At 39.8% G+C, this 24,227-nt stretch overlaps 1 long non-coding RNA gene across 2 annotated transcripts in view; it reads right to left on the bottom strand.

Annotated features, from left to right (window-relative positions):
• Window positions 1-3,189: 3,189 nt before the first annotated feature.
• The window catches only part of LOC138371935 (uncharacterized), a 34,181-nt gene continuing 13,143 nt past the window's right edge, over window positions 3,190-24,227 (bottom strand). Inside the window, exons 1-2 of one of the 2 annotated variants that reach the window (XR_011230575.1) lie at window positions 3,855-4,156; window positions 3,190-3,526 (exon numbers count right to left, since the gene is read on the bottom strand). This is a non-coding gene — a long non-coding RNA (uncharacterized lncRNA). Of the gene's footprint in view, window positions 3,527-3,854; window positions 4,157-24,227 lie in introns of those variants that run through there. The other variant, XR_011230576.1, reaches the window with a different exon arrangement.

Raw genomic sequence — 24,227 nt, 5'->3', positions numbered from 1 at the left:
AGGAGAGAGGAGGGTGAAAAGAGAAAAAACTAACAAGGACAGGAAAATGGTCACTGCTATTTGGTCTTGAGGTCAAGATAGGCCTCAAGATCCTATCCTTGATCCTTGATCCTTGAGGCCTATCTTGAGGTCAAGATAGGCCTCAAGATAGATAGGCCATGGAAGTCATCAAGGACCCACCACCCAAAATCTAAGGAAAGGGATGACGAGCACAGAGAAAGATCGAGACAGGAAAGGGAGCAAGTCCGAGAGTCCAAATGAGTGGGCTCACCAGAATTAAGAAGGAACAGGGAAGAAGAGACGAGGAAAGGTTCAAGGAGGCGACCCTGGGTGTTTGTCAGCACATCACCCCAATGGGCATGACGACAATTGAAATCACCCAGAAGGAGCACAGGTTCTGGCAAGGAGTCTAGGAGGTGTTTAAGATCGGGAAGAGAAAGTGGGACAGTGGGCAGGAGATAAATGGAACAAACCACGTACCATTTACACACAAAGACACACGCAGTAGAACAGTGGAGAGGCGAGGAAAAAAGTAAGGGGACGAAGGGAACATCTGAGTGATTCAAGAGAGCAGAAGAGTTATAGGCCCCAGCAACAGCTGGGGGGTCGGGGGGTGAGAGAAAAGAATAGCCACGGACGCGACCAGGACGAGCACCAAGCATCGGCTCCTGGAGACAGACACAAAGGGGAGCGAAAACTGTGAAATTAGAAGTTGGAGGTCAAGGAAATTGGCGTATTATCCACGAATGTTCCACGGAAGAATAGACATTGGCAAAAAGAGAAAGGATTGCAACAGAAATCAAAGATGAAACAAAGGTGAAAAGGGAATACAGCACGTGAAAGAAGCACAGGGTCAGGATCAGCGAAGTCAGGGTTAGGGGGCATGGGTAAACTGAGTAAAGAAGGAGGGAAAGAAGTGGGAGGACAGACCAGAGGTGGACGAACAGGGTCTGGAGGAGGAAAAGGAAGAGGAGGAGGAGGAGGGGCAGAAAGAGGGGAGCACACCTCAGCAAGGGCAGTATCCGAGACGGAACCGGGGGCTAAACAAGCCCCCACAGTAGGAACAGGGAGCTCCACCACCGAAGCGGGAGGGGGAAGGAACAAAAGAATCAGAGATAGGGGGTTGAGAAGAAAGCGAAGCCTTCTTACCTACCGGGAAGGAGGAAGGAGTGAAGCCAGGTTTCCGCTTCTGACTCAAAGAGACTGGTTTCCCAGCAGCAATGTACTGGGCAACAGACTCCAGCATCATGAAAGGAGAAGAAGAGCGCGAGCAAACAACATGACCATCAGGAGAGCGATGGACATCGGCCCGCACTGTCAGGTGGCGTGGTGAGCCAAGAGACAGAGGAGAATGACGTGTAGGAAGACCAGAAGGAGAGGAGAAAGAAGACACAGGAGACATGACAGACTGGGTAGAAAGAAGGGATACCCTAGACAGAGAACCAGAAGGGGAGGGGACCCTCTGGGACAGAACGGAGGGAAACAGGGGAGGTGGTGGTGGGTCTGTCCGGGTCTAAGGCTTGGAAACGGTTGTGAGACTGAGTAAGGTGGGAAGGACGAGGAGAGGAAGAGCGCACCACGCAAGCATAGGATACGCCAGCGAAAGAGGGGAGACAATGAACTTAGCGCCGAACCTCAGGAAAAGACAAATGGTCCCGGAGCTTCAAGTTGAGGACAGCTGCCTCAAGTTTGTAACGTATACACGTGCGGGAGAAGGTAGCGTTAGCCTCACCGCAATTGAGACAGCGGACCTAGGGAGAAGTGCACTCCAGCTTAGAGTGACCCTCGCCCCCACTCATGGGACAGAGAGAGACAGGACTAAAGCATTTGAGGGCACCATGCCCAAACCTCCAGCACTTACTGCAGAGCCGAGGAGATGGAATATACTCCTGAACAGAGCATCTGGCACCAGCAAGAATGACAGAGGGCAGAAGGATCCTACCATCAAAGTTAATCTTCACAACCCAAAGGGGCAGAAGGCGATAACCATGAAGGGGATGAGTAAACATATCCACCTGGAGGACAGAATGACCCTGGGCCTTGAGGATATGCTTGATATCCTCGTGGTCTTTTCAGTCTTTTAGATTCCTAACACCAGTCGCAACATGGTGTGGGAGGAGAACAGTGCCAACACTGGCATTTACCCGAGCGTTCTTTGAGACCCGAACAGGAGTCTCGCCAAGGCAGGATAAGGCGGCTAAGCGGGTGGCTGCATCCTGAGGAGCAGCAACGACACGGGTACCAAGACGGGTGGGGTTGAAGGTAACTGAGGCATCTACGGAATCTACAAGATGCCTATGAAGGGAAAAATTGTCAGGAGTTGAATGTAAAGGATGGAGGTCAAAGTACTTAGTCCACATAGCAGGACCAAACAAAGCATGGTACAAATTAGTATGGGAAGGGAGCACACGAGAGTAGCCATGGCGGGGACGGCGATGAGAACCTTTAGAGAGAGATGGGTCAAAAGGCGCAGTAGTCACAATAAGATGGAGCCATGCAAGGGGACGAGGCGGTCACCACAGCAGTCTTGGGGCTCGACCCAACCACAGAGGAGGGAGGGGAGCAGGGAGGAAGAGTCCGGTCTGGGCCTAAACTGGGCCCTGTAGTGGGGGCTACAGATCCTGGTCTTCCAGGACGGTCCAACTCAGGGGCCTGGTCACCCACCCCATGAGCCTGGGTAAGAGAAGTCGTGTCATCATCCATGCAGCAAACAATATCAAAAGTTTGGGACCTGGAACCAAGAGATACCACCTACCAGGGCAGCCAGGGAGACTGAGCGCGGGCCAGTGCAGGAAGGGTGTGTTGTCCCCAGCGGTGCTCCCCCTTTTCAACAGGGGAGTCCTACTACATCGTCCATTCTCCCACACTGGTGCTAAGACCCCATTCCCCCTATCGTCCCAGCCTGGACACCCAACCATCCACTCAGGGCGGCCCCTCACAGGCGACCCCTCCAGCAGGTGGTCCGATGGCTCATAAGGCCCCTACGTGGTGCCCTTCAGCACTTCCACCACCCAAAAAGGGGCAGGAGAGGGGGCAAAGGCAACATACACCGGTCACAGGGCGGTGTACGTGAGCCCCCTCACCACGGCAAGGAGGCACCACGGAAGGGTTAAAAGGGGCAATACCAGTCGTCTTGCACTCCAGAAATTATGAAACTTGACAGCAATAATAAGTTTTTAAACTAAAATATACTTTTATTGTTTATTATCAAGACAAGTTGAGGTACACAACTGTTATCAATCAAACCTTTATCTGTATACAAATCATGGAATACATTCTTAAGGAAAAGAACATTACTTGTGATACAGAAATCACAATATCATGATACATTTAATGAACAAATCCACAAAGGCCGTAATGAGGGCTCGAACTTGTGTCCGGGCTAAGATGCATCCTAAGGTCCGACTAAGGCGCTTCCGGAATCATCCAGGACGTAAATCAGTACAGCCACGATGGGTCGCACCGCTGCGGCCAGATCACTTCGCCGCCACACCCACACAAGCAATGCCATATTCAAGTGGTGTTCCTGCCAAAGAGAGAAAAAAAAGATTCTCTATAATATTCTCTCTACTCCGAGTAAATACCTAATCTGTCCTCTGATAAAGAGCATCACTTTTTGCTCATATGCATCACACCAGGCCAAAATATTTACGAGAAAATGAAAGCGACTCAAGAAAGTGATGTACTGTCCCATTTTCTGTTTTGGAGCCTCTGGTAGGGTAGGAGAGACTACTTTAAATTGACTGTTTTCTTGTTGACATTGTAAAACCTTTGGAGGATGGCCTGAAACACCGTCCATCCCCTGAAACCGGGTAATGATGATCACTGTTATTTATTACCCGAGGCAAACTTACATTACTGTATAGTGTGCTCAAAGCATGGACTTTGGGCGCGTGTGCTATGAACCAAAATTCCTCGCCCGAGCCAGAAGCTGTGAAGTCCACGCCATCTGTGAGTCCGCTCCCGAAAATCCCACATGGACAACGCCATCTAGTGATGATGAGAGATACCGGCAATAAGTGCTGGATGCCTGTCCTAGTCGGCTCGTGACGTAGCCGCTGCTGAACTCTGGTGAGGTGGCGCTTAGACAGTGATCGCCATCTATGGAGCGAATAAGTGGACGTTTGTGTCTAAGCTAGTAAGTGATGTTTCCTAGTGATCCCATGTAGTGTCCCCGGTACTGATGATGTGTCTGCTTTCAGAGTCAACCTAGGAAGGCTGTGAGGTACATTGAATCAGTCTACCCAAGGCAGCCAAGGTCTCTTCACCAGTCTGCTTTGTAGAAGCTGTGAGCCATCCCCGGACGAACTCTGCTGAGTGCGTGATAACCTGCCTGAGGAGTGGCAGTGACAGGATTCGCCGTCTCCGGGGCTGGCTGGTGGAAGAGACCACCCACTGCGGTGCCGACCGAGGAGAGTGACCAGTGAGTCACACGAGGCTCCTGCCTAGGGCTCGCAACCTTAGTATTAGTCATGGAGTGGCCTAACAGCGAGGATGACTAGTACCTGCCAGCTACAGGCTGGACTGTGGTTGTAGGCCATCACGACGAGGCACCCAGTGGGATTGTAATTTGGCTGGCCTGTGGCCAGGGTAGATTCATGGTGGGTTCTGGGCCACGGAAGAGAAAACCAGGAAAGGCTACCCAGAGTGAGCATCGCCAAGTATCCAGTGTCTTCAGAGGAAGACTAAGATGTAAATACTGTGTTGTAATAATTCCCTTTTGTGACTTTAATTTACATATGGTGGTGGGAAAGGAACATATATAATTAAGTATACTTGTGTATTTAATGTACCTCCCCATTGATTTTACTTGCGTTATGGAGCTCACCCCTTCAAAGCCTCTACTAACTTGGGGCTGGATGCCCAAAAAACTAATACCATCAGAAAAGAACCCGGTTGCGTCCCAGTAGGGCCATAACATAATTTGCATCCCCTGCGGGATCCGACCCCTTGTCAAGCATGTTTGACAGGGATGGTGACGTAGTGCAATCTCCTGTGAATAATTCCCCTGTTTGTAATTATTAGGATGTTATACATCCTGTTCAGTGCAGTGTGATTAAGTGCAATATTGGCAAGTGCGGTTCTCTGTGTGATTAAGTGCAGTATTGGCGAGTTTGGTGCTCGGTGCGATTAAGTGCAGTATTGGTGAAGTACAGTGCTCGGTGTGTTAGGTGCTCAAGTGAAGCAGTGTGTTAAGTGTTCGTGCACCACTTAAGTGACAATTTCGGAGAAAGTGACCATTGAGGATCTGGACTATGTTTAGGACTTTCTGAACAAGGATAAACTGAATATAAGTTTTCTGTCAAAATGCGAGCCTTAGAAATAAATCGTGAGATAGAGTGGAAGAATTAGAAATAGAACAGGAAATTAAAGAGAAGGAAATGGCAATGAAAGAAAAGGAAATAGAGAAAGAACGAGAAATGAAAGAAAAGGAAATGGAAATGAAACGGTTGGAATTAGAAGAAAAGGAAAAAGAAAGGCAAGAAAGGGAGAAGGAAAGACTACACGAGTTAGAAGTATTGCGATTAGGTGGTCAGAGGAAAACAACGTTAACAAGTAGTTTTGATCTGGTAAGGAATATAAAGATGGTCCCTAAATTCGACGAAAAGGAAGTTTTGAAGTTCTTCGCAGCCTTCGAGAAAGTTGCTGCCTCTTTGGATTGGCCAGAGGAGAATTGGGCCATCATGATACAGTCCGTCTTGACTGGGAAGGCCCAAATTATCAACTCCACGTTGTCCCTTGATGACTCCAGTGATTACGATAAGGTGAAGAAGGTAGTGCTCATGGCTTACCAGTTGTGTCTGGCTCCTGGAGACAGACACAAAGCAGTGAAAACTGTGATATCCGAAGCTGGAATTCATATAAGTTGGCATAAAATACACGAATATTCAAATGAAGAATAAACATTGTCAAAAATAGAGAGAATAGAAATAGAGAACATGGGACAAAGACAAATTAAAACAGTATACTAAGATCAGGATCAGGATCAGTGAAATTGGGGTTATGGGGCATAGATAAATCTAGCAAGAACAAGTAAATCTAGCAAGAACAGGTAAATCTAGCAAGAACAATGGAGTCAAGGTAGTGGTAGGATGAACCAGAGGTGGACTGACTGGGTCCAGAGCAGCATTGGAGAGGTGCGGTCAAGGCAATCAGGGAGAGGAGGGGCAGAAACAGGGGAGCGCACCTCATCAAGGGCAGCATCCAAGAGAGAATTGAGGGCCAAGGGAATTTCCATATTTGGGACAGAGGACTTAACCACCGAAATGGGAGGGGGATTCAGGGATAGAGTCGGAGTCGGAAGGTGGGGAAGAGATTGATGCCTTCTTACCTGCTGATGAGGAAGTAGAGGAGCAAGGCTTATGTTTCTGATATAGACAGGTGTGCCAGCAGCATCGTACTGGGCGACAGCCATTGCAGTCTCAACAGGAGAAGGAGAAAAGGAGCAGTCAATAAAGTCAGTCAGGTGCAGTCACAAGTCAGTCAGGTGCAGTCACAGTGAGAGGTTGTGTTAGCTGGAGCTCCGATTGTTGTAACATTATTATTGCAATAATGGAAGGATTAGTGAAGGCTTTGGTGAGTCTGGTTGGAGCTCTGAGAGCAGAGATAGATTCCCTGCGGGAGGAGGTACAACGGCTGAGACTTCGGGAGGAAACAAAGGAGGAGACCAGTGTTGACGGGACCTCATCGTGGGGAGTCGTGAAGGACAGGGGTCTTAATTAAGAAGACCTTGACAAGGCCACCTACAGACGCCCTAAGGACAGAAAACTCATTTGCCGTGTTGGAGGATGAGTGCTGTGGTGAGCCTGCAGTTCACTCGGAATGGAAACCAGCGAGGAGCGGCGGAGCGCAGGCCTCTCAGGCTGCTCAGAAAGTTAAGGAGGTACCGAAGCGAATTTTGGTTGTGGGAGATTCCCAGGTGAGGTATTTAGACAGAACGTTTTGTGCCAGAGATAGGGGGAACAGATTAAGAGTTGGCTATCCGGGAGATGGAATTGCCGATATTGTTGGAAACATGAATGATATTATGACGGGAAATGGGAACAAACCCATTATTTGTATTAGTGCAGGGGGTAATGATGTTGGGCGAGTTAGGAGTGAGGAACTAATACAGAGATTCAGGACAGCCATAGAATTAGTTAGGAGCAAGGGAGGAATCCCGATCTTATGTGGCATTCTTCTAAGAAAGGGAGTGGGAAATGAATGGATGTCGAGGGCATTTGGTGTCAATTGCCGGCTGGAAAGATATTGCAAATCAAATGCAATATCTTTCATAGACAACTGGGAACACTTCTATGGAAGAAATGAAATGTATGCTCGTGATGGGGTGCATCTATCGAGGGCTGGGGTTGTTGCTGTTGCGAACTCGTTGGAACCAGTGGTTAGAGGTGTTTGTTTGGGTTTAAACTGTTAGTAGATAGTGGTATGGGAATTGATTTGGAGGAAGGAGGTAATAAAAGTATGTGTTCATGGGAGAAAAGAATTGGCAAAATGATCAGGGAAAGAAAAGGGCCTCAAAATAACAATTCACTTAGGGTATATTACACTAACAGCATAAGTCTAAGAAATAAAATTAACGAATTAAATGCTCTTGTCTGCACAGAAAAAATGGATATTATTGCACTTACCGAAACGTGGATGAATGTAGAAAATAGAGAACTATTAGCTGAATATCAAATAAATGGATTTAAACTATTTCACACAGATAGATATATTAGACGAGGAGGGGGAGTAGCCATATATGTTAGGGACAATTTGAAATGTAGTCTCAAAGAGGGAATCAAAACTGAGCCACACACAGAAACTATTTGGATAGAATTAAATGAAAAAGCAAATAATATTATAAAAGGAGTTATATATAGGCCACCAAATTTAGACAGAATGGAAGCAAAGCATCTATGGGATGAAATATCTAGAGCATCTAGATCTAACAGTATTTATGTCATGGGTGACTTTAATTTTAGTGGAATAAACTGGGTGAACAAAACAGGGAATAGTGAAGCAGAAGATTTTCTAGAATTAATTGACAATTACTTTCTTACTCAAAACATTAAGGAACCAACGCAGGAAAATAATATTTTAGATTTAGTGTTAACTAACAGGGAAACACAAATTAATGACATCGAAATAGGGAGTGAGCTAGGGAACAGTGATCATAAAGTAATCAGATTTAGCATAGAATGGAATAGACCTGTAGGAGAAAATTCTGTTAAAGTGCCAGATTTTCGAAAAGCTGATTTTAATAGCCTAAGAATTTTTTTGGGGTCAAATAGATTGGAAAGTCTTGGGTATGGTGTGTGGGCCGGCCTTGGAGCAAGACATGAACCCAGCGATAGGTGACGTAAAAGGGGATTTCGATGTGGATTTAATATAATATTTAGCAGTCTCCGTGGTGTAGTGGTAAGACACTCGCTTGGCGTTCCGCGAGCGCTATGTCATGGGTTCGTATCCTGGCCGGGGAGGATTTACTGGGCGCAATTCCTTAACTGTAGCCTCTGTTTAACGCAACAGTAAAATGTGTACTTGGATGAAAAAACGATTCTTCGCGGCAGGGGATCGTATTCCAGGGACCATAGGATTAAGGACTTGCCCGAAACGCTACGCGTACTAGTGGCTGTACAAGAATGTAATAACTCTTGTAATAAAATATATAACTTATTTAAGAATATTCTAAACAAAGCACAGGAACGTAGTATACCATACAAATTGAATAGATCGAATACTAATGACCCAAAGTGGATAACAAATAATTTAAAGAACCTTATAGGGAAAAAGAGAGCTTGGTACAAAAGGATTAAAAATGGGGAAGTCAGTTTAGAACAGGAATTCATACAACTGGTCAGAAATGTTAAAAAAGAGATTAGGAAAGCAAAAAGAAACTATGAAGTTCGCATAGCAGAGCAAGCAAAGTCAAATCCTAAAGGGTTTTTTCAGTTATATCGAACTAAGACTAGGGAAAGGATAGGTCCATTAAAATCTGAGACAGGTCATATAACGGATAATGACAAGGAGATGAGTAGTATTTTTAACAAATATTTTATATCTGTATTTACTAAAGAAGAACTTAACAATATGCCTTCAGCCGAACAAGTCTATGTGGGTGGGGATGAGGACAGGTTGACTAGTTTAGCAGTTACCAGGGAGGATGTAATTAAACAATTAGAAAAACTAAAACCAAACAAATCCCCAGGGCCGGATGAAGTGTTTGCCAGGGTGCTTAAAGAATGCAAAGAGGAGCTTTCTGAGCCACTGTCTACCATATTTAATAAATCAATAGAGTTAGGCAGAGTGCCAGAGTCATGGAAGGTAGCTAATGTGGTACCAATTTTTAAGAAAGGAGATAGATCACTTGCATCAAACTATCGGCCAATTAGCCTAACGTCTACTGTGGGAAAGTTACTTGAATCAATAAGTGCAAATACAATTCATCTCCATCTTGAAAAACATAAATTAATAAATGAGTCGCAACATGGTTTTACAAATGGCCGTTCATGTTTAACAAATTTGCTAACTTTTTATTCCAGCATAGTTGAGGCAGTTGATAGTGGTAAGGATTGTGATGTTGTGTACCTTGACTTTAGCAAAGCTTTTGATACAGTGCCACATGAAAGACTAATTAAAAAATAGAAGCTCATGGTATTGGGGGTGCTATATTAAGTTGGATTAGGTCATGGCTATTCCATAGGAAACAGAGAGTTAGTATAAATGGGGTTAAGTCAGAGTGGGATAATGTTGTTAGTGGAGTACCTCAGGGCTCTGTCCTTGGACCTCTGTTGTTTATAATATATATAAATGATTTAGATTCAGGTTTGAGTAGCAACATTTGCAAATTTGCCGATGATACGAAAATCTGTAGGGAAATTAATTCGGAGGAGGACTCACTATCACTTCAAGTTGATCTTGATAGGGTTCTGAAATGGTCAAAGGATTGGCAAATGCAGTTTAATGCTGATAAATGTAAAGTTCTGAGGCTAGGTAATGATGATAGAGTTACAAGCTAGATGGTGTTGAGATTGCAAAGTCGGATTGCGAAAGGGATCTGGGAGTTATGATCAGTAAGAATTTAAAACAAAAGGATCAATGCATGAATGTTCGTAATAAGGCGAATAGGACACTGGGATTTATTAATCGAAGCGTTAGTAACAAGACACCTGGTGTGGTTCTTAAGCTATATCTTGCTCTAGTTAGGCCCCATTTAGATTATGCAGTTCAGTTTTGGTCGCCGTATTATAGAATGGATATAAATTCACTTGAATGTGTCCAACGTAGGATGACTAAGTTAATTCCCCAAATTAGAAATTTTTCATATGAAGAAAGATTAACAAAGCTTAAGTTGCATTCACTGGAAAGGCGAAGAGTGAGGGGTGACATGATAGAGGTTATCAAGTAGATGAATGGACATAACAGGGGGGGATATTAATAGGGTATTAAAAATATCAACACAAGACAGAACACGAAACAATGGGTATAAATTTGATTAAGTTTAGATTTAGGACAGACTTGGGTAAATACTGGTTCAGTAACAGGGTTGTTGATTTGTGGAACCAATTGCCGTGTAATGTGGTGGATGTGTGGTCCCTCGATTGTTTCAAGCACGGGTTGGACAAGTATATGAGTGGGATTGGGTGGTTATAGATAGGAGCTGCCTCGTTTGGGCCAATAGGCCTTCTGCAGTTGCCTATGTTCTTATGTTCTTAATATGAAGATTGCTGGGAGGAGGGACAATGACCTGGATGGACAGGCGGTGTGGAGGGCCAAAATACAAGAGGGGAGGGCCGAGAAGGAAAAGAGGGCACAGGAGACAGGGAAGACTGGGAAGGAAGGAAGGGAGAAAGGGAAGGGAGACACCAGACAGAGAACTAGGAGGAAGACCCTCTGGCCCAGAATTCAGTAGAGCAGGTGAGGTGGTGGTGGTGTCCAGGTCCATGGCCTGGAAACGGTTGCAAAACTGAGATAGGGAGTGGGAGAGGGCGACAAGTGGAACGCAATATACAAGTATTAGACATGCCAGAGGAAGATAAAAGATGGCGTACTTGGCGTCTCACCACAAGAAACGATAAATGATTCTGATGTTTCAAATTGAGGATGGCTTCCTCAAATTTGTATTGCACACATGTGCGAGAGAAGGTAAGGTGGGCATCACTGCAATTGATGCAGTGAGCTTGGGAAGAAAAGCACTGTCTTATAATGACCTGAGTATCCACACAAGGGGCATAGAGACACGGCACTTGTGCATTTGAAGGGACCATGCCCAAATTTCCAGCACCTATTGCAGAGGGGAGGAGAACAGATGCTCCTTCAGGAGCATCTGGCACCAGCAAGAATTACGGAAGACGGAAGGGACCTACTATCAAAAGTGATCTTCATTACGCAAAGAGACTGGCCAGGATGACCACGAGGGAGGTCGAGTAACATATCAATCTGGAGCATTGAATGGCCTTGGGTTTCAAGGATATGTTTACTATCCTTGTGGCAATCTATTGAGGCAATCCCTATATATCTACATTTATATATATATATATATATATATATATATATATATATATATATATATATATATATATATATATATATATATATATATATATATATATATATATATATATATATATTGGTGTATACTGGCAGCAGGTTTTCTTTCAAACATGTTTCATTGAATATGACCGCATATTCTGTATTTATTATTTTCTGGTTTAGGGCTTCTATCCCTCTAACTATTTTCTTAGCATCAGGGCTTAATTGAAATAGGAGTTCTCCAAAACTCATTTTCGTACTTTTAAGGTGAAGAAAAGAAGTGATTTACTATAGAGTGTATTACACTTATTTATATAATTTGCACGACGTTTCGAACCTCCATGGTTCATTCTCAGGTGAACAGATCTTACAATACTAGTTGATTTTATACCCGCACTGGGTCAGGTGATAATACAATGAAGGTGAAAACATGGGGGGATACATAAGGGATAAATGTGAGGTGAAACATAGAGGCTGCAGAAGGCTTATTGGCCCATACGAGGCATCTCCTATCTAAACAAAGATTAATCCAGTGTAATTGGCCTGTTATGTTGGACATTGTCTTCTGTGTTGGCATCGATATGTTCTTGTCTTGTCCTTACTCTCATGGTGGGTAGAGTAAATAGTTCCGTGATTTGGGTGTTCATGGTAGGTCGCTCTATTCTTATGTGAATTGCCTCAAGAATTTGTAATCTTCTTGCATCTTGGGTTTTGTCTATTATGCAAGTATTCTTGTTCAACATTTCTCTTGTTAGAGTAATGTCATGGGCTTGTCTCATGTGATTCCTAGGGGCACCAGATTGAAGATGGCATGTCAAACGCCTCGTCAGCTTGGTCGACGTCATACCTATGTACTTACATTGAAGGTTACATCCTTCGTGGGGGCAAGTGTACATGTATACAACGCTTGACTGCTGTAGAGGGTTCTCCGTCGGCTTCGGGCTGCTTTTGATAAGGAGTTCGGAAGTCTTCTTGGTTTTGTAGAATATTATCAGGTTTATGTTTTGGTTAGGGGTAGTGCTTTTTACTCCTTTACGGATTATTTCTTTCATTATTCTTTCCTCTTTTATATGTTCACTGTGCATGGTTGATTTGTAATATAATTTTATTGGGGGTGTTGTGGTTTCTGTTCTAGGTTCTGAATTATACCAACGGTCCAAGTGTCTTCTTATAGCAGCGTTTATTTCTGCGTTGCTATATCCGTTGTTCACCAATACCTGAGTTACTCTTTCAAACTCTCTACTCACGTTGCTCCATTCAGAGCAGTGGGTAAGCGCTCGACGAATATAAGCATTGAGAACACTGGCTTTGTATCTTTGGGGGCACTCACTTCTACCGTTCAGGCATAATCCTATATTGGTGGGCTTGGTATATACGTTGGTGCTTAAAGAGGTTCCTGTTTTTGTTATTAGTACATCCAGGAATGGCAGACTGTTATTTTCACTATTTTCATGTGTAAATCGGAGTACTGACTCTCTCTCTAGGTGTCTTTTTAGGTCAATTAGTTCATCTGAGTCTTTTACTATTACGAATATGTCATCTACATAACGGCAGTATACAGTTGGTTTTTGTCTGCTACTGAAGACCCTGTCTTCGATGGTTCCCATATAAAAATTAGCAAATAAAACTCCTAAGGGGGAGCCCATTGCTACTCCGTCTATTTGTAAATACATGTCTCCTTGTGGACTGATGAAAGGGGCTTCCTTTGTACATGCTTCGAGAAGACTTTTCAAGTGTGAGCACCCCCAAATTAGACATACCTGAGCCACACTTGAAAAGTCTTCTCGAAGCATGTACAAAGGAAGCCCCTTTCATCAGTCCACAAGGAGACATGTATTTACAAATAGACGGAGTAGCAATGGGCTCCCCCTTAGGAGTTTTATTTGCTAATTTTTATATGGGAACCATTGAAGACAGGGTCTTCAGTAGCAGACAAAAACCAACTGTATACTGCCGTTATGTAGATGACATATTCGTAATAGTAAAAGACTCAGATGAACTAATTGACCTAAAAAGACACCTAGAGAGAGAGTCAGTACTCCGATTTACACATGAAAATAGTGAAAATAACAGTCTGCCATTCCTGGATGTACTAATAACAAAAACAGGAACCTCTTTAAGCACCAACGTATATACCAAGCCCACCAACATAGGATTATGCCTGAACGGTAGAAGTGAGTGCCCCCAAAGATACAAAGCCAGTGTTCTCAATGCTTATATTCGTCGAGCGCTTACCCACTGCTCTGAATGGAGCAACGTGAGTAGAGAGTTTGAAAGAGTAACTCAGGTATTGGTGAACAACGGATATAGCAACGCAGAAATAAACGCTGCTATAAGAAGACACTTGGACCGTTGGTATAATTCAGAACCTAGAACAGAAACCACAACACCCCCAATAAAATTATATTACAAATCAACCATGCACAGTGAACATATAAAAGAGGAAAGAATAATGAAAGAAATAATCCGTAAAGGAGTAAAAAGCACTACCCCTAACCAAAACATAAACCTGATAATATTCTACAAAACCAAGAAGACTTCCGAACTCCTTATCAAAAACAGCCCGAAGCCGACGGAGAACCCTCTACAGCAGTCAAGCGTTGTATACATGTACACTTGCCCCCACGAAGGATGTAACCTTCAATGTAAGTACATAGGTATGACGTCGACCAAGCTGACGAGGCGTTTGACATGCCATCTTCAATCTGGTGCCCCTAGGAATCACATGAGACAAGCCCATGACATTACTCTAACAAGAGAAATGTTGAACAAGAATACTTGCATAATAGACAAAACCCAAGATGCAAGAAGATTACAAATTCTTGAGGCAATTCACATAAGAATAGAGCGACCTACCATGAACACCCAAATCACGGAACTATTTACTCTACCCACCATGAGAGTAAGGACAAGACAAGAACATATCGATGCCAACACAGAAGACAATGTCCAACATAACAGGCCAATTACACTGGATTAATCTTTGTTTAGATAGGAGATGCCTCGTATGGGCCAATAAGCCTTCTGCAGCCTCTATGTTTCACCTCACATTTATCCCTTATGTATCCCCCCATGTTTTCACCTTCATTGTATTATCACCTGACCCAGTGCGGGTATAAAATCAACTAGTATTGTAAGATCTGTTCACCTGAGAATGAACCATGGAGGTTCGAAACGTCGTGCAAATTATATAAATAAGTGTAATACACTCTATAGTAAATCACTTCTTTTCTTCACCTTAAAAGTACGAAAATGAGTTTTGGAGAACTCCTATTTCAATTAAGCCCTGATGCTAAGAAAATAGTTATAGGGATAGAAGCCCTAAACCAGACAATAATAAATACAGAATATGCGGTCATATTCAATGAAACATATATATATATATATATATATATATATATATATATATATATATATATATATATATATATATATATATATATATATATATATATATATATATATACAGTGGTACCTCGCATAACGATTGCCCCAAAAGACGAATATTTTGGGTAACGAATGGCCCGATCGGCGTCAAATCGTCCCGTATGACGAACGCTGGTTTGAGTAACGTCAACACCACATGGTGGGGTCGCGCTGCTGCTTGCACATTCTTAGACGCCTCCGACGATGCACATAAATTATGTTGTTCTTGTTTAAAGATGCTAATGATGCTCGGATATAAAAGGGTGACTGCTGAGATGTTGCAAAGCATTGACGTTTATGTAGGAAAAAAGAATTGAAATATCTGATATACAACAAATGTCAAAAAAGTTCGTTCGGTGTTCGGCAGGTAGGCTGCTCCATTATAACAATCTTTCTTTGTTTCAAATGTGTTCCATTTGTTTTTTATTTGTCATATACGTCTCAATAATGGAGAAGCCTACCTTACATACACTGAATAAACCATTATGACATTTTCCTTTCTTCAAATGTGTTCAATATTTATTTTTCATTTGTCTTATAGCAAAAGGTTCGTTCGGTGGTCGGCAGGTAGGCTGCTCCATGTTTCTTACATACAAAAAACGTAAATAATAAAAAAAATGAAGAATTTTGAAAACCAGTACAAATGTCAAAAAGGTTCGTTCGGTGGTCTACAGGTCGACTGCTCCATGTTTCTTAAAAAAAAAAAAAATAAATAAAATAAAAGAACTGTTGAAACAATTTGGAAAATGGACAAATGTCATAAAGGTTCGTTCAGTGTTTGTCGGGTAGGCTGCTCCATTATTGAGACGTAAGTGATAAATACAAAACAAATGGAACACATTTGAAACAAAGAAAGATTGTCATAATGGAGCAGCCTACCCAACAAACACTGAACGAACCTTTTGCTATAACGAATATGAAAGACAAGGGCTGCTGGCTGGGTTAGTAGTGCGTGAGCAACCATTTGTAGCACACGTGCCTCTGGCTCTCAAACACCTGTCCCACACGGTGTTGAAAGACTGTACTCAGTCAGTGCAATTCAGACCCTATTGTTTGAAGAACATAAGGGTCATAACATTGGTGAAGCTAGGCGCAATAAGGGCTTAACACAACGGTCGGATGCCTGTGATACAGCACCTATGAGGATGATACAGCGAGCGTATCCAGGTGTAGCTCTGAGCCCCACCCTTGCCATCTCTAATGTATATAGATGATACATAGATGAATCGTTTTCTGCGTTCAGTGATGATGCATCTGATACAAGTAGCATAGATGAACAGTGTTAGCGGCTTCCATGGTGGAGGTGTTCATTGATATTTTTAAGAATACCTAAATCTTTTCCTGACTGATGGACACTCTTTGAGGCTAGCTGAATCTCTTCCTGACTGATGGACACTCTTTGAGGCTAGCTGAATCTCTTCCTGTGTGGGACCTTACAAAGCGATCTTTTCAAGACTACCTTACAAATTGAGCTTTTCCTATAATCGTTTCAATACTACTTTATGCTTTACAAGCTTGGCTACATACCACCTACAAGTACTAAAGCCAAGGGTGCACGCGAGTGCATTATTTGCAAGCACAATGAACGATGAAACAGGAAACAAAAATCTATCTGTAGCTGGTGCAAGGAGAGCAGTCGCGCTGTGTACCATGGACTACTTCGTTGACTATTACGCACCTCCAAAGTACTGAGTGTGTAATACAGTGTATTATTGTGTAAATAGTATGTGAAACTGTACATATTGTAATATTAGTGAATTTTTACCACGTAATATTGTGACAATAAACATTTATTGTGGACACATTACTGACACATGTATCACAGTTTCATGGAAAATTATGAACATTCTACTGTATACATATTGTAAAGGTCACAAATATGCATCATATACGATAAAAGAAACAAATAAAACCGCATTGGAAATGCATAGGAAAAATATTTGAAAATATATTTGTGGCAACACGCGGTGCTTGAATGGCCTGCGCGACCGTGTCTGGGAGCTCCACACACTGGCGACCAGCCCCTGATGACGTCACAGCGCACCTTGTCCACGCCCTCACAGCCAAAGTAAGTGGAATTTGGTAATTATCTTTACATAGACATGTTCAGGGACGGTAATTTATCATTTTACAAAGAAAAATTATATTTTGGGGAACATTTGATGTCATGCACACTAGGGAAATTTCACAATAAACACAGTGCATCACACTGGTTACATGGGAGACACTCGTTTTGTATGACGTCCGTTTCGCATGACGAACATGGAACGGATTAAATTCGTTATGTGAGGTACCACTGTATATATATATATATATATATATATATATATATATATGTCGTATCTAGTAACCAGAACGCACTTCTCAGCCTACTATGCAAGGCCCGATTTGCCTAATAAGGCGAGTTTTCATGAATTAATTGTTTTTCGACTACCTAACCTAACCTAACCTAACTTTTCCAGCTACCTAACCTAACCTAACCAATAAAGACAGGTTAGGTTAGGTAGGGTTGGTTAGGTTCGGTCATATATCTACGTTAATTTTAACTCCAATAAAATAAAATTGACCTCATACATAATGAAATGGGTAGCTTTATCATTTCATAAGAAAAAAATAGTAGAAAATATATTAATTCAGGAAAACTTGGCTTATTAGGCAAATCGGGCCTTGCATAGTAGGCTGAGAAGTGCGTTCTGGCTACTAGGCACGACATATATATATATATATATATATATATATATATATATATATATATATATATATATATATATATATATATATATGTCGTACCTAGTAGCCAGAACGCACTTATCAGCCTACAATGCAAGGCCCGATTTGCCTAATAAGCCAAGTTTTCATGAATTAATATGTTTTCTCTAGTTTTTTTCTTACGAAATGATAAATCTACCCATTTCATTATGTATGAGGTCAATTTTTTTTCAATGGAGTTAAAATTAACGTAGATATATGACCAAACCTAACCAACCCTACCTAACCTAACCTAACCTATCTTCATAGGTTAGGTTCGGTTAGGTAGCAGAAAAAGTTAGGTTAGGTTAGGTTAGGTAGGTTAGGTAGTCGAAAAAACATTAATTCATGAAAACTTGGCTTATTAGGCAAATCGGGCCTTGAATAGTAGGCTGATAAGTACGTTCTGGCTATTAGGTACGACATATATATATATATATATATATATATATATATGTCGTACCTAGTAGCCAGAACTCACTTCTCAGCCTACTATGCAAGGCCCGATTTGCATAATAAGCCAAGTTTTACTGAATTAATATATTTTCTCTAATTTTTTTCTTATGAAATGATAAAGCTGCCCATTTCATTATGTATGAGGAGAATTTTTTTTTATTGGAGTTAAAATTAACATAGATATATGACCGAACCTAACCAACCCTACCTAACCTAACCTAACCTATCTTTATAGGTTAGGTTAGGTTAGGTAGCCGAAAACGTTAGGTTAGGTTAGGTTAGGTAGGTTAGGTAGTCTAAAAAACATTAATTCATGAAAACTAGGCTTATTAGGCAAATCGGGCCTTGCATAGTAGGCTGAGAAGTGAGTTCTGGCTACTAGGTACGACATATATATATATATATATATATATATATATATATATATATATATATATGACAATGTCAGACCACGGAGGAAAAATGAAACAGGAAATTTCCTTAAGTACTTTCGTATATTAAATACATCTTCAGAAGGTCATTTTACAGATCGAGTGATGGGTATAAATAGGCAGGAAGGAGTGGTGAAGTAAGGTGCGGTACAATACTTGGACAACGCAGACGGCCCATTGGCCCATCAGATGCACCCAATTGACACATCCGATGTAGCCCAATGGCCCATCTGATACAGCAGACATACAAGCATAATATATAGGTAATTATAACATAAAGAAGTAAATATATACAATAAATTAGTGAGACAAATGTTTTTCAATGATTCTACTTAAATCGCCCTTTAGCTGATCTATTAGAAATGGATCTAAGTTATATAGACCACTGCTAATATTCAAATTACTTTCTTTGGTGATCTGTATCAAAGCAGATTCAATTATGTTTCTGTTATAGGTGCTTTTACAATTTGTTATTGAAGAAGCACTCTCCCAATCAATTTGGTGAGCTTTTTCTGACAAATGCACAAACAAAGCATTAGACAATTGGCCATGTCTTACAGAGTATTTATGTTGCGATATTCTACATTTTAAATCTTTAGATGTTTGCCCGACATAGAACTTATTACATTCCTTACAAGGTATTTTATAAATGACGCAATTATCACTACGAGGGCTGTTCCTTACTAATAGCTTACCAACAGTGTTTTCGTAGCTAAACATTACATCTATATTAAAAAGTTTCAAGGCCTTGACAATATTCTCAAACCCAGAGAAATATGGTAAACATAACACATTCTTTGGGCGAATCCTTTCACTGCATACATTATTATAATATGTACGACGAGCTTTGTTACGACAAACTTCCAAAAAATTCAGTGGGTAACAAAGCTTAAGGGGGCGTCTGGTTATTATAATGAAAGTTGTTCAATGTCAACCAATATTATTTTTCTAGTTGTATATGAAAAGTGCTTAAATTGTCCCAAGTTTCAGTACTGCAGCGTAAATAGAAAGGGAGTTTTATTTTATTTTATTTTTTTTGAACGTTTTTTACACATTTTCAAGTCCACACTTCAGAACACACGTTTCAGATAAAATTATTCTGTAACACTTTTCTGACACATTAGCATATAATAAAGGATTTGGGGATTTAGAATTTCCAAAACATCTTTAGTTTTCCTAATACAAATGTTCAAAGTTCCCCAAAATTTTTTTGCAAATATGGCATGTTTATTGCTATTATAAAATCAATAAATGAACTTAGAGAAAAATGAAAGCCCCCCAATGTAGAGACATGCCCTCTACATATACTGTGTAAGTTTCATGTAAATTGAATAAAAAAAGAATGAGTTTTGTAAACGTTTGTGTCAATTGAAAAAAAACAGAAATGAATAAAGTCTAAGGTTCTAAAATCTGTGGCTGGGTTTGACATCAACCAATTTTCTTCAAAATTGGCATCCTTACAGATAGGCTTACGTACAGTCAGGTGTGTAAGTTTGATGCAAATCGCCCCAAAAAAAATGAAAAAAAAAAATATTTAAAAAAAAAAAGAAAAAAAAAATCCTTTTTTTTTTTTTTCCTTAAAATTTTTTTCCAATTAAACTAATAATATTTTTTTAATATATGCTATTGTGATAGCAAAGAGTTGTAGTTATGATTTCAGTTGACACTTTTGATTGATAATCGATTTTGACCATTTTTGCATTATTTTCACAACTACTTCAATATTTTTTTTCTCCCTTCCTATTTATGCTACAATGCTGAAACTTGGACCAGATGAAACACTTTTCATATAGAACTTGTCAAAAAAGTTTGATTGAACTCGAATGAGTTTTCATTTTTGCATTTTTGGACCCAGATGCCAACCAGACGCCCCCTTAAGACCAATCGAATCAATATTCTTAAATTCTTCATCTAAGAATTCTGGACTCACAACTCGAAGAGCTCTTAGATACATAGAAGAAAAAATTGACTTTTTTACATTGTATTTATGCCCTGAAAAATAATGAACATAAGATAAATTGTTCGTAGGTTTTCTGTAAACACTAAACTTTAATGAAGAGTTTTCCCTATGAATAAGCACATCTAAGAATGGCAAACATTTATCAATTTCAGTCTCCATAGTAAATTTTATGGAGGTGACTTGGTCATTAAGTTTGGCTACAAATTCGTCTGTGTTTACATCTGAAGGCCAAATACACAAGATATCATCAACATATCTAAACCAAGGAATGATTCCAGGAGTTATTTTTGAAACAAATTTCTTTTCAAAGAATTCCATGTACAGGTTTGAGAGCAATGGCGATAGAGGATTCCCCATTGCCATTCCAAAAGTCTGTAAATAATACTCATTATTAAAGGTAAATTTACATTCTTTAATGCACAACTTAACAAGACTGACAATAATATCGGCAGAAAGAGGTAAGTCATGGCTCATTAGTTCACGAGCAAGATTATCGAGAATATCATCGAACGGTACCTTTGTGAACAAGGAACAAACGTCAAAACTGATTAACATTACATCAGGAGTGACAGGAACACTATTCAATTTGTTAACTAAATCAAGAGAATTTGTCAAATGAGAAGAGGAGATAGTTCCTAACAAAGGGGACAAGATATGTCCCCTTTTACTATGGAGACTGAAATTGATAAATGTTTGCCATTCTTAGATGTGCTTATTCATAGGGAAAACTCTTCATTAAAGTTTAGTGTTTACAGAAAACCTACGAACAATTTATCTTATGTTCATTATTTTTCAGGGCATAAATACAATGTAAAAAAGTCAATTTTTTCTTCTATGTATCTAAGAGCACTTCGAGTTGTGAGTCCAGAATTCTTAGATGAAGAATTTAAGAATATTGATTCGATTGGTCTTAAGCTTTGTTACCCACTGAATTTTTTGGAAGTTTGTCGTAACAAAGCTCGTCGTACATATTATAATAATGTATGCAGTGAAAGGATTCGCCCAAAGAATGTGTTATGTTTACCATATTTCTCTGGGTTTGAGAATATTGTCAAGGCCTTGAAACTTTTTAATATAGATGTAATGTTTAGCTACGAAAACACTGTTGGTAAGCTATTAGTAAGGAACAGCCCTCGTAGTGATAATTGCGTCATTTATAAAATACCTTGTAAGGAATGTAATAAGTTCTATGTTGGGCAAACATTTAAAGATTTAAAATGTAGAATATCGCAACATAAATACTCTGTAAGACATGGCCAATTGTCTAATGCTTTGTTTGTGCATTTGTCAGAAAAAGCTCACCAAATTGATTGGGAGAGTGCTTCTTCAATATCAAATTGTAAAAGCACCTATAACAGAAACATAATTGAATCTGCTTTGATACAGATCACCAAAGAAAGTAATTTGAATATTAGCAGTGGTCTATATAACTTAGATCCATTTCTAATAGATCAGCTAAAGGACGATTTAAGTAGAATCATTGAAAAACATTTGTCTCACTAATTTATTGTATATATTTACTTCTTTATGTTATAATTACCTATATATTATGCTTGTATGTCTGCTGTATCAGATGGGCCATTGGGCTACATCGGATGTGTCAATTGGGTGCATCTGATGGGCCAATGGGCCGTCTGCGTTGTCCAAGTATTGTACCTCACCTTACTTCACCACTCCTTCCTGCCTATTTATACCCATCACTCGATCTGTAAAATGACCTTCTGAAGATGTATTTAATATACGAAAGTACTTAAGGAAATTTCCTGTTTCATTTTTCCTCCGTGGTCTGACATTGTCACATTCTTAATCACGTGTTTATTTTCGTGATATACATATATATATATATATATATATATATATATATATATATATATATATATATATATATATATATATATATATATATATATATATATATATATATATATATATATATATATATATATATATATATATATATATATATATATATATATATGTCGTACCTAATAGTCAGAACGCAATTCTTGGCCTACTATGCAAGGCCCGATTTGCCTAATAATCCAAGTTTTCATGAATTAATGTATTTTCGTTTACTTAACCTACCTAACCTAACCTAACCTAACTTTTTCGGCTACCTAACTTAACCTAACCTATAAAGATAGGTTAGGTAGGGTTGGTTAGGTTCGGTCATATATCTACGTTAATTTTAACTCCAATAAAAAATAATTGACCTCATACATAATGAAATGGGTAGCTTTATCATTTCATAAGAAAAAAATTAGAGAAAATATATTAATTCAGGAAAACTTGGCTTATTAGGCAAATCGGGCCTTGCATAGTAGGCTGAAAGTGCGTTCTGGCTACTAGGTACGACATATATATATATATATATATGTATAATATATAGTATATTTTGGTAGCAGTCTTTCCTGTAGACATATATTATTAAATATGACCGAAAAAGTAAGATTAATAATTCTAACACGAATTTTCTCAATATTTCTTATGTTTCTTTTCACTGTCGATGGTAATTGAAAAATCAATTCTCCAAAATTCATTTTTATTTCTAGTATGACGGGACACTTGAACGCGTTTCATAATAACTTATTATATTTCCAAAGACTTTAGTTTACACACACACACACAACTATAACCTGCAAACACTAAACAGAGTTTAAACAGCTTCCATTTTATACCTGCATTTGGGTGAGGTGATATGTTACAACAGTTTTGGATGAGGTGAAAACAAACTTTCACTACAAGACAGAACACGAAACAATGGTTATAATATTGGGTAAGTTAAAGGGAAGAATGGAAGTATCTGCAAGGGCCTATTGGCTCATATTTCTTGATGCTTCTATATTGGTGCGGAGTCTTGAAGTGGGTAGAATATAGTTGTGGGGACGTTACCAAAATTTTTTCATTACCAAAAATGGCCCACTAGATACTCAGATTTGTCGCCGAAGCTTCAGCGTTCAAGCAAGCTCGGCATCTCACCCATTTAAAGTTTAAGAATAGGTTGAGGATGTTTCGTCCCCAACTATATTCTACCCACTTCAAGACTCTGCACCAATATAGAAGCATAAAAAAATATGGGCCAATTGGCCCTTGCAGTTACATACTTCCATTCTTTCCTTTAACTTACCCAATATTATACCCATTGTTTCGTGTTCTGTCTTGTGTTGAAAGTTTGTTTTCAACTCATCCAAAACTGTTGTAACATATCACCTCACCCAAATGCAGGTATAAAATGAAAGCTGTTTAAACTCAGTTTAGTGTTTGCAGGTTATAGTTGTGTGTGTGTGTGTAAACTAAAGTCTTTGAAAATATAATAAGTTATTACGAAACGCGTTCAAGTGTAGCGTCAGACTAGAAATAAAAAGGAATTTTGGAGAATAGATTTTTCAATTACCATCGACAGTGAAAAGAATCATAAGAAATATTGAGAAAATTTGTGTAAGAATTATTAATCTTACTTTTTCGGTCATATTTAATAATACATATATATATATATATATATATATATATATATATATATATATATATATATATATATATATATATATATATATATATATATATATGTTTATTTATTTATTTATGCATATACAAGAATGTACATAAGGAATGTGAGGATACAAATATTGTAATTACAGTCTTGTAAAGCCACTAGCACGCGCAGCGTTTCGGGCAGGTCCTTAATCTAAGAA

This window comes from Procambarus clarkii, chromosome 37, assembly GCF_040958095.1.
Source record: "Procambarus clarkii isolate CNS0578487 chromosome 37, FALCON_Pclarkii_2.0, whole genome shotgun sequence".
Classification (NCBI taxonomy): Eukaryota; Metazoa; Arthropoda; class Malacostraca; order Decapoda; family Cambaridae; genus Procambarus; species Procambarus clarkii.
Note: the sequence above shows the minus strand (reverse complement) of the source record. Positions and strands in the feature narration are given on the sequence as shown.